This window comes from Canis aureus, chromosome 19 (genome assembly GCF_053574225.1).
Source record: "Canis aureus isolate CA01 chromosome 19, VMU_Caureus_v.1.0, whole genome shotgun sequence".
NCBI lineage: Eukaryota > Metazoa > Chordata > Mammalia > Carnivora > Canidae > Canis > Canis aureus.
The window spans coordinates 23,202,118-23,220,464 of NC_135629.1; the positions used below are offsets into that span (position 1 = coordinate 23,202,118).

The following is an 18,347-nucleotide window of genomic DNA, read 5'->3' on the forward strand; positions in this document are numbered from 1 at the left end:
TGCCTGGTCAGACTGTGGACGGTGGCCAGGAACAGCCAGCTCCCGTTGCCCGGATTCACTCAATTCCTCACAGCCTGAGCATCAGCTTAGTGCTGAGCTGCTGAGCAAGACACAGAATAGGACCCACTCAAGGCTATTGTTACCAATGGGCTCCGGAGTAGGCTGAGCAAAGATGAGTCTGTTACTTTAGACTTGTCAGTTTTTATTACCTCCACATGAAATGAAGAGGGTGTGCTGTGATGGGCACTTGATCAAGAAAATTAAACCAATTTAGCTCTAATCTAGTAAACTGCAGAGAGGCGAGGGCTCTGAGCTCTTTAATTTGATGACTTGACCCCATGAAAAAGCTTAAATGGTAATGATGATCATTTTTTTAATGAGAAATGTTTTCAAAATCTGAGATGGGCATTTCTTCTCCATTATGAAGAAACCATTCACTCAGTCGTTTTGATAGCTTGAAATTTTATTTATGCCACATTAAAATTCAAATGTAACCCTAATTGGGATCTCAGGTTTTGCACAAATTTGAATAACAGAGGAGTCAGGAGCACTGAATTTATATTTTTGCAGAGAATGAAGTCCAGGGTTGCATTTTGGAAATTTACCACCAGATGGCAGTGTCTGACAAAGAGTTTTGATCGTCCTTTCCACACCCCCCTCCCCATCTCGCTAAAGTTTTTTTCAAAAGCTATGACGAAGAGTTGCAAAAATATAGGCAATACTCAAGCCTTACAGGTGCACACTGCAACTGAAACTAATTGTTCCCATCCTTTGGAAAAGTAAAATAAAATAATTATTTTGAATCCTTTCTCTAAATATCCTATTTCAGTAAATCAAAACCATAATTAGGAGATTAATTTATGGTAATACAAATACATTTGACTCAATGAGAATTATTTTTTTAAATACTGATTTAATAGGGATGTTCCATAATTTATTTTTTTCCTTATGAATTTCCAATAACAATGTCATTAGGTTTTGCTGGTTTTTCAATTCAATTTGCCATTAACGTGTGCCAGGCACTAAACTACAATCAATCTGCCAGACATCTCCCCTTCCTGTAGGCACCAAGAAATAATAAACAGAAAGATAATAATCAAAGGTTAGGAGGAAGGAATTTAGAATTTCGAGCCTGCCAGTTCTGGTTAGAACCCCAATTTTATTTTATTTTTTTGTTAAGCTTTTTTTTTTTTTTTTTTTTTAATTCATTTGAAAGAGAGAGAGTGAGAGCACCAGCAGGGAGGAAGGGCAGAGGGCAAGGGAAAAACAGACTCCCTGCTGAACAGGGAACCCGATGTGGGGCTTGATCCCAGTACCTGAGCTGAAGGCAGACGCTTAACCGACTGAGCCACCCACATGCCCCAGAACCCCAATTTTAATTAACCTGAAAATGACATTTTATCATTACTCCTTTTTTGTTTTCATACTATATTGTATGTGTGCTTGTTTTAACCTGTATGTCAGGAACTATGCTCTGAGTTTATATAACACACATAGACACACACGCGCACACACATGCACACAATCTTATTCAATAAATAAGTCAGGTACTGTGCTAGGAATTGAGGATGCAGTGGTAAATAAACCAGACAAATTCTTTCCTCCACGAAGCCTGCATTCTGGTGAGCAGAGGCAAACAATAAACTTGTATACAGATAATAAAGGAGTTTCTGAAGCGATCATTGGTACAAAGCAAGTTAAGCCAGGTAAGGAAATGCACAGGGCTAAACGAAAGGGGTCTGGCAGCGTTTCTTAGAGCTGTTGACTTTTGAGTTGAGTCCTGAATGCTGAGAAGGAGAAACTAGTGATATGATTTGGGGGAAGAGCATTCCATGCGGCAGGCCAGCAAATGCAGGGGCTTGGAGGCAGGAAAGACGTGGGTGTGAAAAAGCAATTGCAATCAGGCCCAGGGGATCCAGGAAACATTAGAGAAGGTCCCAGGCTAGATCAAGTAGTCCTGGAGACCAAGGCCAAGGAATTTGAATATAATTCTAAGTACATGAGGAGCCATTGAAGGTTTGAAGTGGGGGGAGTTGATAGGGTTTGAGCTACTCTTTTACAAGACTTCTCCATGAAGTCTTATTATCCCCACTTCATAGGTAAAGAAATTGAGGTTTAGGATGATTAAACAACTTGCTAAAGATCACCCAGCTAGGAAGGAATGACCTAATGTGACCAAGAGCCTCATTCACGTATGCACCAAGCATTGCTGGAAAGTCTACTATGAGGTCTGCACCAAGAGCTGTTGCACCACGGGATGCTGTCCTTGCCTTTAGTTTTAAAAATCGAATTGAAGAATAAGGGAGATTCAGGAAGAGGGCCCCATTTGAATAAAAATTGTATATATCAGTGGATACAAATGACAAAGAAAGAACTGGATTAGAGCCAGGATAGAGCCATCAGTTAATCAGGTTTGGGCTCCGCCAAAGAAAACAAAGGCCCAGTCAGGATTTTAGAAATGTACTCTATCACACCCTAAGGTAATCCCCAGTGATAGAGCCTGGTGTGGTCCCCTCTCCCTGAGCAAGGCAGCACCAGTGGCTTTCTTCTAACCAATAGGATATGGTAAGGGTGATAAGACGTCACTTCCGTGATCACATTTCAGTGTATAAGAGTCTCTGGCCTTGAAGAAACGGCTGCCATGATTCCTACAGCTGCAAAGAAATGAATTCTGCTAACAATCTGAATCATCTTCAAAGTGAATTCTTCCTCACTTGAGCCTTAATGAGACCTCGGCCTCAGTCAAGCACTGAATTGCACTAAAGCAGAGAATCCAGTTAAGCCGTGCCCTGAGTTTTGACACACGGAAAGGTTGAGATAAGAGGATATTGTTTAAGAAGTGCCTAGATGGCTCAATCAGTTAAGTGTCTGACTTTTGATTTTGGTTCAGGTCATGATATCAGTGTTGTGGGATTGAGCCCCATATCGGGATCGGCTTGAGATTCTCTTCTTCCTCTCTCTCTGCCCTTCCCCACGCTCTCTCTTTCTCGCAAATTAATAAGTAAGATCTAAAAAAAAAGAAAAAAAAAAAGCATGTTGTTTTAATTCACTTAAATTGTGGTAATCTAGTACAGAGGATAGAAAACTAATACATGAACCAATGTTGAGGAAATGTCCTAGGATTCTTGCAGTTTCAACCCAGCTTTGTTTGCATTTCTTACTACTTGAATATGACCCCACAATCCTCAGGGAGAAAGGCCCAGGTGTCACCTAACAAAGAGAAAATTCACATGTATTCTAGGAAGGAGAGTGGCACCATTGGAAAAGATTTTCCAAAAACAAATATGGAAACAAATGAATCAAAAGCTTTTCTGCTTAAGCCTGAACTCATCAGGACTTCAAATAACATGAGCCCTCCTTTTTTTTTTTCAAGCATTATGCAATGGAAATTGTTCAAAGTATAGAATAACAAAGCATGCTGGGTAGAGCCCAAGTCTCCAAAGTCCCGAGTAAAGATTTCCAGTGCATATTAACATATTAAAAGCCTGCACAAAATATACCTCATTACATTTGTTTAATCAAGAATTTCAAACGTAAAACCTCCCCCACGTCCTCTTTACCATGGGTATGGCCTACTTGCTTACACATAGAAATGTTGGTAGCAAGAGCAAGGGAAGAGGGTTTCATAATATTTAGTTAGAAACAAACATCCCTATAAACTGAATGATATGTATAATATGAAATGTGCTGGAATTACTTTCCCCCCAAAATCATATAGTTGAGTAACGATCTATTTAGGATTATGAAAATAAGTTGATGTAAGGTATGTTCGGCTCCATAGAGAACTAATTTTTTATGTATCAGACACACAAAGCTTACTGTGTGTCCACTCCATTCAAAATACTTTATAAACATTAAAATAGTAGGTGGCTACTATTATTTTCTCCATCCTCTCTATCAAAGACCAGCAACAACACACTAACTCAGGTCCATATATAGCCAGAAAGGGGCAAAGCTGGGGTTGGAAGCTGTGTAGTGCAGCTTTATACCTATAAAATCTAGCCCTGAAACTCCTTTCTCAGGCTGCCTTTGCTGTGCTGTTGGCTCTTATGGAGCCATTAAGATGATGCTGTATCTGTAGAAAGGGCCAAGAACTGTGAAAGAATAAAGTGAAAAAAAAAATTAGGATGAAATTCTTTGTGATTTGGCTTTTATTTAAAAATAAAGATATATGTAATATATGTGTGTGTGTAAATACATATATATGTATATTTATCTCCGAGGCATTAACTCTTTTGCTGTCTTTTATGTACTTACGTTTTCTAAATTGTCTTCAATAACATACTGATTTTTGAAACATCCTAATTTTTGCTTTAGAGAAAAAATTTAAAATGGTGCATATACAGTGAACACTGCACCAAACACCTAGTCTGGTCATCATTCAGAACTAACTAACGTCATCTCTTTGTCATAGTTGCTTCAGATTCTTTGATGAGTAATATAACCATGACATTTCCATTATACAAATATTGCATGTTCATTATAGACAAAAAAAAAAAAAGAAATCAGGAAGAAAAATTAAAACAAAAAATCTACTTTTAATCATCCTTCTCATGAGTAACCTGTGTGTTTATCTGGGCATGTACCTTTCCCAACTTCTCTATGTGTATATTCACACATTTAAAAGAAATGCGAAAAATGCAGTACTGCTTTGTAACCTGTATTTTTTAAAGATTCTATTTTTTCATTTTGAGAGAGAGACAGAGACAGCACAAGCAGGGGGAAGGGGCAGAGAGAGGGAGAGAGAGAGGCACAAGCAGATTCTCTGGGAGGGGCAGGGAGCTCCATGCAAGGTTCGATGCCAGGACCCTGGAATCATGACCTGAGCTGAAGTCAGACATTCAACCAACTGAACCACCCAGGCACCCCTGTAACCAATTTTTCAAAACTTAATATATTTTGAATGTCTTTCTTCCTTGATACTAAGGAAAAATGAATTTTTTTGAAACAAAAGATAAGATGCTTTGAACTCCTAGACTTGCAATTGTCCAGATTGAGAGCCACTAACCTCGCGTGACTAAGGAGTGCTTGACAGGTGGCTAGTCTGAACTGAAATATATTACTGTGTCACATACACTCTGGATTTTAAAAACTTGCTACAAAAAAGAATGTAAAATAGCTCTTGAATATTTTTATGTGAATTACATAAATGATAATAGCTTTGATAAATTGGGTCAAATACCACTAAAATGAGTCTCACTCTTTTTCTGGGTTAAATAACATATAATCATATATTATTCACACATTGCTAATATTACTTTTACCATGTTTCCCTTTACTTTGCTTAGCACGGCTACTAGAACATTCGCAATGACATATACAGTTCACATTCTATTTCTGTTGGACAGCCAGCTCATTGCTTTGTGCCCTGATGTACTCTCTCATGACCATTCATGGCACATTCAGTTCTGGGTCTTCCCGTCGGTTCTTGCTCAGCAGTCAAAAATAATGTGGAAAGAATCATCCCATTTCCCGATCTGAAATCTGCTTGTGTTGTCTTGGCAAATCTTGACCTTGAGTGCAGTATGTAGCATATGTGTGAGAACACTCTGGATCTGGAATCATCCAAAAGGTCTATCAAACTGATTGAAAGCTTTGTGGTATCCTGGGTTCCAAACATAGGCCCTATCACACCAGAATCAATCCTTCCAGCTCAGTATCTCTGCCAGACTGGGCAACACTTGAGTGAGATGCGGAATGTTAGCTTATAATTGGGTAGCATCTGGGGCCTTCCTGCGTCTTTCTGGCTGATGCCCCCGCCCAGAAGTACAAGTGAAGGAAGGCTGTGTCACAGTGTGGGGAAGTCCAGAGCTTGTTACCCTGCCCTAGGGCATTATCACGATTTATATTTTCCTGCAATTCACACCGTTTCCTCTCCACACCCAACAAACTTCCTACAGTGCCAACGGGCGGGTGACAGCCAACCTCATCTCTTTCCTGCAATGTGTCCTCGCTTCCCAGGAGCGAGGCAAATAGCCCTGATGTTTGCTGTGAAACCAGCTCTGGGGAGCAGACACAAAGCTCCCGGGAGCGCTACATCTTGATTAGCATCCCATACAGCTGCCAAGTCAGTCACTGTCTCCCTCAGACAGAACACAAATAAGCACTTCGCGCCCCGAGAGCCCTCACAAAGGCGCACCAGTGGTTTCCAGGCAGGGACTGGCAGCAGAATTTCTCCCACTTCCCAGAGAATTGGGAAAGAACCCCACCCCACCCCCGCCACACACACACGATGAGTTTTCCATAAATCAAAATGCAATCCATTGAAAGCGTAGTGCTTTATCTCTTTATTTTAAATACTAAGATGTCCAAATAAATAAATACTAAGATGTCCTTACTTTTATGAAATGATGGTCATGATAAATAGCATGGACATGTGTTTAATATGTTCACTTGACAGCCTTGCATCAGCCCTCAAACATGGAAAGTGGCATAATTGGTCCAAGCAAACCAACATCTGGGAATCACGGATCCAGGCTGATGCTGATGGGCAGAAAGGCTCTATGGGTTTTCTATAATAAGAACAAGCCCTTGTTTGTTTAAGATTTCCTTAACAATATTATCAAATCTTTGCAAATAGAAATTGCTCTTCTCTTCTTCCAGTCTTTCCCACAGGATGTCTAAAGGCATGCCAGATACACAAAGGTTCTCAGTAAATACATATGGGTTAGTGTAATGGAGAAGAATAATTGGTAATGCTTTACAATTCTACTTCATGTGTTGACTTTCCTCCAATTTCCTTTAAAATTTTAACACCCATCCCAGAAAAGGGAGCTTTAGTGCATAGAAGTACAACAATGCCTTTCACATGTAACTTGATTATCGTCAGATATCAGTTTTATATGTAACTTTTGAATTCTCATACTAAAACTTGTGTGAGAGTAGTAACCAAATATAGATATAAAATAGAGATGTAATGACTCCTTGAGGAATTTTCAGTCTGTGTTTTTAACTCCTTACTGACTCTGATGAGAAACTGATCAAATATTGATTGAGTGCCTAAAAAGAAAACATATTTATTTGGGCTCTGGGATGGAGCTAGATGAGAGGTCATCCTCATGAAGCTTTTTGCCTCTACAGAGAGGGTGAACATTAACCAGGTGAAATATAAGTTTTAAAGTGGAAGGATAGAGCAAATTTGAATTTTAAAAACCTCTACATAAAGTTATCTATTTTAAAAAAAGAAAAGAGGATGGGTGTTCAAGTGAGTATCTAATTAGTTCCCAGGAGAGAACATTCAGAGGGAAAAAAAAAGATATTTTGAGAGAAAAGTGAGGTCTGCAAAAAGAAAGAGGCAGTAAAGATTAGCCAAGGTCTATATTCACATCTTGTCGCTCTCTGGATAAAATTCGCTGGATGGACATGGAGCTATTTTCAGATTTCAGCTTCGAAATCCTGAGTGAATGAAAAAGTCTGCCAAGATGTGAGTGGATACATCTGTACAAACATTAGGGAGAAGAGACTGGGGCAAACCAGTTGCTGATGACTGACCCTTGCAGTAAGCAGCAATGGTGGTCATTTCTTTGCATCCCAGGAAAAAAGACAAATGACCTGAAGTCAGCTTGAGCCACCAGCTTATTCCCAAGAAAGGGTCATTGAGAAGACTTTCATTTGGCAAGATGGGTTTCAAAAAATTGTCAGTATATGTAATATGTAGAATGTTTTGTTTTGTTTTTGAGTTAATTCAATATTCCTGCATCCACACTCTATAACAATGACATCTGGGAAATAATGGAATGACATTGGCATAAGGTGACGTCTTGGACCTACTTAGCAACATTCATAAGAGGCTTTGATGTTTCCTGGTTTCTGTCAGACAGCTGCCAGAGTTTATTTAATTAATTTGCTTCATCTCATCAGAGTGATAGTCTAATGAAAAGAGGAGGAAGAAATACTGGATTCTGTTGTCTCGATCAGTTGGATCCTCTGCAAGGAGGAATCTGAACTCGGGCGGGGGGAGGGGCTTGGTTTAATCTATTTTTTAATTGGGGATAGAGTTGATACCATATTCCCAACATCCTGTTATTTTTTGTTTTCCTGAAATAAACCACCTAGTAAATAAACCAGAAGAAGTGAGTATGCAAATGCTGAAGGCTGGGTGGGGCACAGTGGGAGGGGTTGGCAAGAAGAACCTCTGAGTCCAGGTGGTAGGTGAGCTGCATTTAACTCCATGGCTCTGCTGCACACAGGCTGTGTGGTACTGGACACAGAATCTTTCTGGGGTTCAGTTTGATTATTTAAAAAAATTTTTTTAAAAATATTTTATTTATTTATTCACAGAGACACAGATTTATTTAGAGACACACAGAAAGAGAGGCAGAGACATAGACAGAGGGAGAAGCAGGCTCCCTACAAGGAGCCTGATTGGGACTTGATACTGGACCATGGGATCATGGCCTGAGCTCAACTGCTGAGCCATCCAGGTGTCCCAGTTTGCTCATTTATAACATGGATATAAAAATTACATTTCCTTCCTAGGGTTATTATGAGGTGTAAGTAATATATATACATATATATATATAGTGGGAAGGTGAGGCAGAGGGAGAGAGAGAGAGAGAGACAGAGAGAGAGAGACAGAGAGACACAGAGAGAGAATCTTAAGTAGGCTCTTCACACCCAGGGGCTTAATCTCACAACCCTGAGATCATGGCTTGAGTTGAAATCAGAAGTCAGAAGCTCAGCCCACTGAGCCACCCAGGTGCCCCATGAAGAGCAAATAATATTAAGATGTGTATGATGTGCCTAAGAGTGCCTACTAATGTTAAGCATTCCATAAATCATTTTTTTAATTTATTTTTTATTGGTGTTCAATTTACTAACATACAGAATAACCCCCAGTGCCCATCACCCATTCACTCCCACCCCCCGCCCTCCTCCCCTTCTACCACCCCTAGTTCGTTTCCCAGAGTTAGCAGTCTTTACATTCCATAAATCATTTTTTATATTTTTAAAAGTTTTTATTCATTCATGAGAGACACACAGAAAGAGGCAGAGACATGGGCAGAGGGAGAAGCAGGCTCCCTTTTGGGAACCTGATGTGGGACTCAAGCCCAGGACCCTGGGATCACGACCTGAGCCAAAGACAGACACTCAACCACTAAGACTCCCAGGTGCCCCTCTAAATTATTTTTAATACCATCATCATCATCATCATCATCATCATGCAGTTCAGTGGCTTTTATCCTGGGTTACTAGGGACTCTAGTGATCATGAGAAAACATCTCGTAGACAATAGAGTGCATGATTACCCTCCCATCCTGCACACCTCTCTAGTGGGGACAGGTCACTGCTTTCTTTCAATCTTCCGTTTCAAACCACACAGCTCTGTTTACATCTGTTCCAGATATCAGACATCTGGGGAACAGTTTATTCAAAAACAAATATTTTCTATTACATTTCATAAAGTTTGGGAAATGGATCCACCATTACACCTTCATTTTAAAAGTGAAGACACTGAGTGCATGTTTGAGAGTCTTGGGTCTCTTGGAAAAAACTGGAATTCCCCACAAACCAGTGTCTTATTCCCAAAAATTCTTTTTTTTTTCCCAAAAATTCTTCACTCCCTGACTGGCCTCTTGTACTGGTCACATTATGCAGAGAGTAAGGTGCTGAAGATTAATATTAAGGTGACTAGAGACAGATTAAGGTCTAGAGAAGTTGGGTCTATTATAAGTTTAAAGCAAATCCCACATACCATATCACATTACCCCATAAATAGTGCAATATATATATTTAAATAATAAGAATTTTAAAAGTTTATACCTGAATTTTTATTTTCAAATTTTTATTTAAATTGTCATTAGTTAACATACAGTGCAATATTGGTTTCAGGAGAATTCAGTGGTTCATCACTTACATACAACACCCAGGGCTCATCAAAACAAATGCTCTCCTTAATACTCATCACTCGTCTAGCCCATCTCCCATCCACCTCCCTCCATCAACCCTCAGTTTGTTCTCTATTCTTAACAGTCTCTTATGGTTTGTTTCCCTCTTTCCTTTTCCCCCCTCTCTCATGTGTTTGTTCATCTGTTTTGTTTCTTAAATTCCATATATGAGTGAAATTATATGGTATTTGTCTTTGTTTGACCTTTTTCGCTTAGCATAATATACTCTAGCTCCATCCACATCATTGCAAGTGGCAATATTTCATTCTTTTTGATGGCTGAGTAATATTCCATTATATATATATATATACCACATCTTCATCATAAGTCAATGGACATTTGGGTTCTCTCTACAGTTGGACAATTTTTGATAATGCTGCTATAAATATCAGGGTGCACGTACTCTTTTGAATCTGTATTTTTATATCCTTTGGATAAATACCTAGTAGTGCACTGCTAGATCATAGTAAGTTCCATTTATAACTTTTTGAGGAACCTCCATATAGTTTTCCAGAGTGACTGCACTTTGTATTTCCACTAACAGTGCAAGAGGGTTCTCCTTCCTCCACAGCCTCGCCAAGACTTGTTTCCTATGTTGTTAATTTTAGCCATTCTGACAGGTGTGAGGTGGTACCTCATCATGGTTTTGATTTGTATTTCCCTGATGATGAGTGATATTGAGCATCTTTTCATGTGTCTGTTAGCCACCTGGATGTCTTCTTTGGAAAAGTGTTTATTCGTGTCTTCTGACCATTTCTTAACTGGATTATTTGTTTTTTAGGGTGTAAGAATTTCTAAATACACAATGTCAACCTCATTATCTCCAAAACAAAATTAATAATAATTCCTTAATATCACAATATCTAGCCAGTGTTGCACTTTCCAATGGTCTTATAACAGTAATTAAAAAAAAATTCGAATCAGGATCCAAATGCAACCTATCTGTTAAGATTGATTAATATATTTAAGTTGTAAAATATTAATATTAGCATGTCTAAGTTTTAAAACTTAACATCTTTTTCCCCCTCACAATTTGTTTACTAAAGAATTACTTCTCTTTTGACTTTGAGGGTAGTGAAAATAATTTTTAATTTTTTTATGATTAGAGAACATTTTCACATATTTTAATAATTATTGTGGCAGCTTGCAAATTCCATGCTGTGCTTCAGGCTTAAAAATAGCAGCAATCCAATTCACTTTTTATTGAATGTTGATTATGTATCAGGTACTTATCTGGACTCACATAAAGCAGTGTGAGATAAAAGCTGTTATCACTCTCATTTCACAGATGAGCAAACTAAGCAGTAGAATGGTGACATCACTTGGACTACAGGTGACGGAGTTACCTGGACACGCTGACTTTAGGGCTTGGGTCCCTAACATAAGCCAGACCACCTTTTATATATGACCTGCAATAATATCACTAGAGGCTGAAGTCAAAGCTCTGGGGACATTTACAGACTTTTGGTTTTCTGTTTTGTTCCTTAGTTGTTGTTGTTGTTGATAAATTTTACTTACCCCTCACTGAGGGATCCAGTTCTCCCTCAATCTCCTGTGGGCAGAATTTATAATCCAGGCCTCAGCTAAGGATCACCAAACACAGTGATCGAGGATAGGCATGGCCCCCAACATGTTCCTGACAATGAATCCTTAGAGTTTTTAGGAATATTGGAAAAATCTTTCTTTTCCCTGCATTTGGAGTTGTTGTTGTCATCTTGCCCATCTCATGCAGCCTGAGGAAAAAAGTCACACCAGGACAGTGAAGCCAACCTGAGAAATGAAGAGGAATTAGATCCTTTGTTTAAGCCCTGAACAAGCCATACCTGCAGACATACTAGCCTTTGTCTTTTGAAATATAGGATTCAATAACTTCCCTTTTGGCTTAAAACAGTTTCGTTGATTTTTGTTGTTGTTCACTAAAAAATAAAATATACTCTAATTGACAGAGAAAACTGCACAATTAAAAAAAAATCCTCATTCACTCCTTTCATGTGGCAAACAGTCTTTGGATTACTGGCTGATAGAATCATAAGTAAAATTTTAACATTGACATGATATTGTTGCACAGAAAGACTGAAAGATCTGTAGAATAGCTCCTGACACCAAAAACACAATCAAAGGACATCTGCCAAAGCGCAAGTCCATTATTGTCTTTATCTTGTTGCTGCACTGAAATATGACTTTAATATCTTCTCCCCATGGACTGGATTTTTTTTCACTATGTGGCTAATCACTTCCAACTTCATGAAGTCAATACAATACAATTTGCCCTTTGCTGTAAATCTTAATGCAATCTGCCCTGAATGAACCCATTTGTAATTCAGAGTTGTTCGTTTGCTAACTGTGGCTTGTATGCATCCTGACCAAAGCACATTTTTATTTTCACTTGTTTTTCAAAAATTCACTTGGTGGGGGATCCCTGGGTGGCGCAGCAGTTTAGCGCCTGCCTTTGGCCCGGGGCGCAATCCTGGAGACCCGGGATCGAATCCCACGTCGGGCTCCCGGTGCTTGTAGCCTGCTTCTCCCTCTGCCTGTGTCTCTGCCTCTCTCTCTCTCTTGTTTGACTATCATAAATAAATAAATAAAAATTAAAAATATTAAAAAAAAATTCACTTGGTGGGCCACGATGTGATTTTCATGGACCCTATACACTTTTTCCTTCATGAGCCACTTCTTGAATAAAAAATATTTAAAAATCTATGTTATCACTCTAATGGTATTAAGAAAAATATAATCCAAGCTGGATTAGATTCATTTTTTAATCTAATATTAAAATAGACAACATTTTGGGACGCCTGGGTGGCTCAGTGGTTGAGTGTTTGCCTTCGGCTCAGGTGGTGATCCCAGGGTTCTGGGATTGAGTCCTGCATTGGGCTCCCTGCAGGAACCCTGTTTTTCCCTCTGCTTATGTCTCTGCCTCTTTTTGTGTCTCTCATGAATAAATAAATAAAATCTTTAAAAAAATTAAAATAAAATAGACCACGTCTTTGTGGGCCCTGAAATGTATCATAGACTGTTGATACTACACTCACTGTGCCTAATCAATAAGTCTGCTCTGCATACTGATTAAATACTAATAAAGGCATTTTAGAATCAGCACAGGTGTAAAGCCTGGGACCTAAACCCTGAAGCCAATCCCCCTCTAAGCCTTTCCCACTATCACCATTCAGCAAGAAGCTTCTCTTTTCTTTATGTAATGAGCAGGAGCTTTGAAACCAGATAGGACTGGGTTCCAGACACCAGCTCACATCTTTCCAGCTGTATGAAACAACTTGTCCTCACCGAGTCAAATATAAAACCGATCGAAAGTTGAGAGCTTCGATGTCAGGATGCATGTAAGAGCTCTGAGCACAGCGTCTAGCCCTTAAGAAGTGCTGAGTAATCATGCCAGCAATGGTAGTGAATATTCCACAGAGAGGCGGCAGGGCATGGGGGCTTAGGAATCAGGCTGCCTGGGTTTGGATCTGGTCTTCAACTAGTAGTGTGACCAGCCTTAGGCAAGTAACTTGATCTCTCTCTGCCTCTGTTATCTCCTGTATAAAGAGAAGACAATAATATATCCCTAGATGTAATTCTTCTAGGATAACAGATAAGGTACATATAGTACTTGATACTTAGTAAGCGAAAGATATTATTATTATTTAGTTTGTTATTTTTTATAATATGTAAAATATGTTCCCCTCATTTATTTATTTGCTTAAATGTTTAAAAAGTAACTCTAAAAAGATGATTTAAGGATGCCTGGGTGGCTCAGTGGTTGAACGTCTGCCTTTGACTCAGCTTACGATCTTGGAGTTCTGGGATCGAGTCCCACATCGGGCTCCCTGCAGGGAGCCTGCTTCCCCTTCTGCCTATGTCTCTGCCTCTCTCTATGTGTCTCTCATGAATAAATAAATAAAATCTTTAAAAAATAAAATAAAGTAAATAAAAAGATGATTGTAACCTTAAGTAAAAGTTGCTTGATTAGTACAAAAATGTCCTGAATTTCCTTTTCTTGGATTCTCTAATTGTTAATGTTTTAGATTTACTCCACCGCCCAGGCTGTCTATACACATTCCTATTATCATTAGTCAGGCAAATGATAGACATGATATTCCATCATCCCTAAAAACTCCAGTGTGTTTCCAAAAACGAGGACATTCTCTGCAAAATCAGCATCTAAACCTCCCAGTCAGCACAAGCAGATCTGATGCACAGATCCCTTTCAAATTTCCCAGCTTCACCCTGATGTCTCCTTCTTTCTGGCTAAGAGATCTATTTTGCATTTAGTTATCTTTTAGATGTCACTTCACACTCCTCAAGTTTGGAACAGTCCTTCAGGCTTTCCTTGTAGTTTATGTCCTTTATACTTTTAAGGGTTGGAGGCTTTGCATTCTGTAGAATGACCTTCAATCTGTGTCCACTCAGTATTTCCTCATGATCACACTCTTGCCATACGTTGTTGGCAAGAATACTCCAGAAATGATGTTGTGCTTTATTGTGGGCAACACAAAAGGAGGTGCATGATGTTGATTTGTCCCCTCACTGATGATGTTTACCTTGATCACCTGGTCAAGGTGGTGTCTATGGTTTTTACACCTTAAATTCACTAAATTTTCTTTGTAATTAATTAGTATTTTGGTGGGGAGTAGGGTGTGAATAGTACACCCAGATCCTATTTCTTATCAAATCTTTATTCACTGTTATCATCCACAAATGACTCCCACCTGAATCTATCACTCCTATTTTATTTATTTATTTATTTATTTATTTATTTATTTATTTATGTCAGCATTAAGTCGCGGATTCCCATTTTAGTCAATGGATTATAATCTGTCACCAACCTTCAGCTGGTTCTTACACCCTTTAACCCATTAGTTGTTGAACATTTCCTTATCTTCAAGCACAATAAGACTTTACAGGTTCATATTAAACTTTCCTTGTCCCCCAAATCCTGGAATCAGCCATTTCTCCAAGAAGCCCTGGCTCATTTTAGAAAGGATGGTATTTAGAAACAAATATTTGAATGTCCATTGTGCTCACTGCTACTGGAGTGTCATTGTTTCTTGGCTGTCAATAGAACTAGAAAAAATACATATATTATATATGTATATACACATATTACATTTATGAATATTTGTGTCCTTCTGTGTATATACATGTTACAAAACCATGCAGTATTATGGCCATCTTAAATTCTAATTCCACACCACTGCATTCTTTCTAGCCTTCTCTTCTGGTTTGGAGGTGAGATTTTTGGTTCCCATTACCCCAAATACTCTTATTTACTTATTTGCTCAGCCTCCATGCTAAACTTTAGATGGAGAGGGAAGACAAAGGAAAGACAAAAAAGAGGACAAGGAAAGGAAAATAGGAAGAGAAGAAATGCCCCCTTTTTACTTAAAAATAAATATTGAGCTCTGTCTTCTTAAATTCAAACTTAACAAGTCCTAAAGTTCTGCATGAAACTTGAAGGTAATTCTATCATATCCAATTTAGAATTGTGCCTTGAAAATTTCGAAGTGAGAGAGGCGCTCTTCACAAACACAAATAATTATCTTAAGCAATGAAGCAAAGGAAAAAATTGACTCATGTCAGCCAGTGTGGGAAGGACATTTTCATCAGTGTATGTATAATCAGTTTCATATTTCCCAGGAAATACTTTGAGAAAATCTGATTAATTTCAACAGAAATAAACCTGATATGCCCAAGAATACACTAAGGATTCATTGAATTTTTTTTTAATAAAGAGAGATTCTTTTATTTGACAGAGGAGCATGAATATCTTGAATTGTCTTTTTAAATATTCTCTTATACATGTTCACTGCAGGTATTATCAAAATTTATTGCAATATTAGCATAGCAATGCTAGTAAATCACTAAGAAACACATTTGTCCTGAAATGATCTCGAGGCCACTCTCTCCATGAAGTGTTCCTGATCCCCGACCCTAATTGAACCAATGTCCCTCATGTACAGTTGTACAGATTGGGCCCTGTCCATCTTCAGGAAGCATTATTTATATAAACTCTTATGAGCCTCCAATGTAAAGGGTTGCCCCAAACCCCAACAGATATGCAGAATACAACCTGCACAGATGTACACAGTGGCCTTGACATTGATCATTATCCTTTCCTTTCAATGCCTTTGATGCTTGCTTAGTGTGTATTGCCTGTTAGTGTGTGTCCATATGTATGTGCGTGTGCTCTTTTCATCTTGCTTCTTCATGAACCCTTCCTAGACCACCTGACTCTAGGTAATAATCTGTTCCCATACTTCACGTACTACAGCACCACTGCCCAAGCAGGTATAAATTATCTTATATTTGTGTTTAACTTTAATCCTACTTTAATCTCAGCTCAGTCCAAGTCTGTGATTCGGGTGTGTTGGGTCAAACTTTGGAGATTTTGTAGAATAGGCCTACCAGAAACTTATTTATATGAATGACTGAGAAATCTCAACTTGCCCCATGTGGAGAGGGAACAAGTAACATGGTTTTTATTTTATTTTTATTTTTATTTTTATTTTATTTTATTTTATTTTTAAAGATTTATTTTTTCATGACACAGAGAAAGAGACAGAGATATAGGTAGAGGGAGAAGCAGGCTCCCTGCAGAGAGCCCGATGTGGGACTCAATCCCAGGACCCTAGGATCATGATCTGAGCCACAGGCAGATGCTCAACCACTGAGCCACCCAGGTGCCCCAGTAACATGGTTTTTAAAAGTAAGTTTGAGTCTTGACTTGAAATTAACTATCTGTAGCCTTAAGTGAGTCACTTTTCCTTTCTATGAAATGAAGAATTTGAATCTGATAATTTGGATGGATTTTCTAGCTCTAACATTCATTAAAAATAGGTTCTATAGTATAAAAATAATGTATATTATTTAAAAATTCAGAAAGCATAGACAAGCTTAACAAATATATATTCAAGTAAGCCTTGAGAGAGTCACTGTTAACATTTTGGCATAGAGCTATCTGGACTATTCTATTAATTCTATTCTAAATGTGTATACCCATATTTTGGGTATTGGGGCATAAGTAATCACAAATGGAACCATAAGATGTTTCACATTACTTTCATATATGCATATATATATACATACATATAAAATTACATTGATTATATGTTTATATATATATTATATGTATAAATTATGTATGTATGTGTATATAAGTTATACAAATCTATATAGTTTTAGGTCTTTGGCATCTTTTAAAAGTTAATACATCTTGGATATTTTACATAACAATAGTATATATTGTACATAGCTTACTTTTCATCTGAAATATTTCATGTTTATAATTCCATATAAACATATATATTTCCACAGAATAACTTCAAATTGACTTGTATGTCATTGCATACAATGGACCTTAATTTCTTCAGCAATCCCAATCAATGGATGTTAAAAATTTCAGTGTTATAATTACCAGTGAGATGGATATTGTTACGTATAACATATCACTGTTTGTGTCTAATAATTTTGTTTGACATATATTATGATAATAATATATACAGTAATGTTTATCTCATTGTTCTTTGTAACTAAAAAATTTTAGCAACTTATACCATTAGATAGTATATAAATATAATATACGTTAATTAATTCTGCTCTTATATTTTCTTTTGTATTAGGTCCCAGAAGTAGTATTGCTGAACCAACAGCTCTACCATTCTATTTTTTTCTTGTGGACTTTCAATAAGTATTTTCTGAGGATGACAGGCCTTCACAATAACAAGCTTTCCAAAGAGCACTACTATCACATTGTGAACCTGACCTGTGCTTTATTAACTAAGGAAACAGTGTGGAAAAAAAAAAAAAAAAGGAAACCATTTTGGTGAAAACAGAAGAGTTGTCTAATCTCATGTGTATAAAATTCTTAGAAGATAAATTTCTAAAGGAAATAAAAAAAGGCAAAGGAAAATAAAAAATAAAAATAATGAGTAATTTTATTAAATCCATACATTTTAAGGAATTAATTCCCTTCTGTGTGGCTTATCTTTATATATATTTAGTAATACCAAGATTCTTAAACTTGCTCTTAGAGCAAGTTTATGCTCTAAGAGTATATCCTATTAGAATGTAAAAGTCCAAATAAATCGACTGTAAAAAGACATTTATATTACAAACAAAAATTTGAAGAAAAGCAACTGACTGAAAATTAGATGATATTAAGAAATCATTATGATTTTAGGTGTGAATAATGACATTGTGGTTATGTGAGATAAAAAAGAGAGAATGATATGACATCTGAAATTTATTTTAAAATAATCCAGCAGAGTGGTAGGGAGATTTGGGGGTAAAGAATAAACACTAAAGTCAAAGGATTGTATGTTTTCAATTGTTGAACTGGGTAATGGGACATAGGCATTCATTGTACTACTCTATCTAACATTTCATATTTTTGAAGTTTTCTATAATAAAAATTTAAGGAAAGAATGTCAACTCCACAGAGGCTGGGATCCCACTTGTCTTGTT

At 37.6% G+C, this 18,347-nt stretch overlaps 1 long non-coding RNA gene across 1 annotated transcript in view; it reads left to right on the top strand.

Moving 5' to 3' along the window:
* LOC144291209 (uncharacterized) overlaps nucleotides 1-17,884 on the top strand; it is a 31,195-nt gene extending 13,311 nt beyond the window's left edge. The window contains exons 2-3 of the long non-coding RNA XR_013358534.1: nucleotides 16,435-16,590; nucleotides 17,504-17,884. This is a non-coding gene — a long non-coding RNA (uncharacterized LOC144291209). The remainder of the gene's footprint in view (nucleotides 1-16,434; nucleotides 16,591-17,503) is intronic.
* Nucleotides 17,885-18,347: the final 463 nt, after the last annotated feature.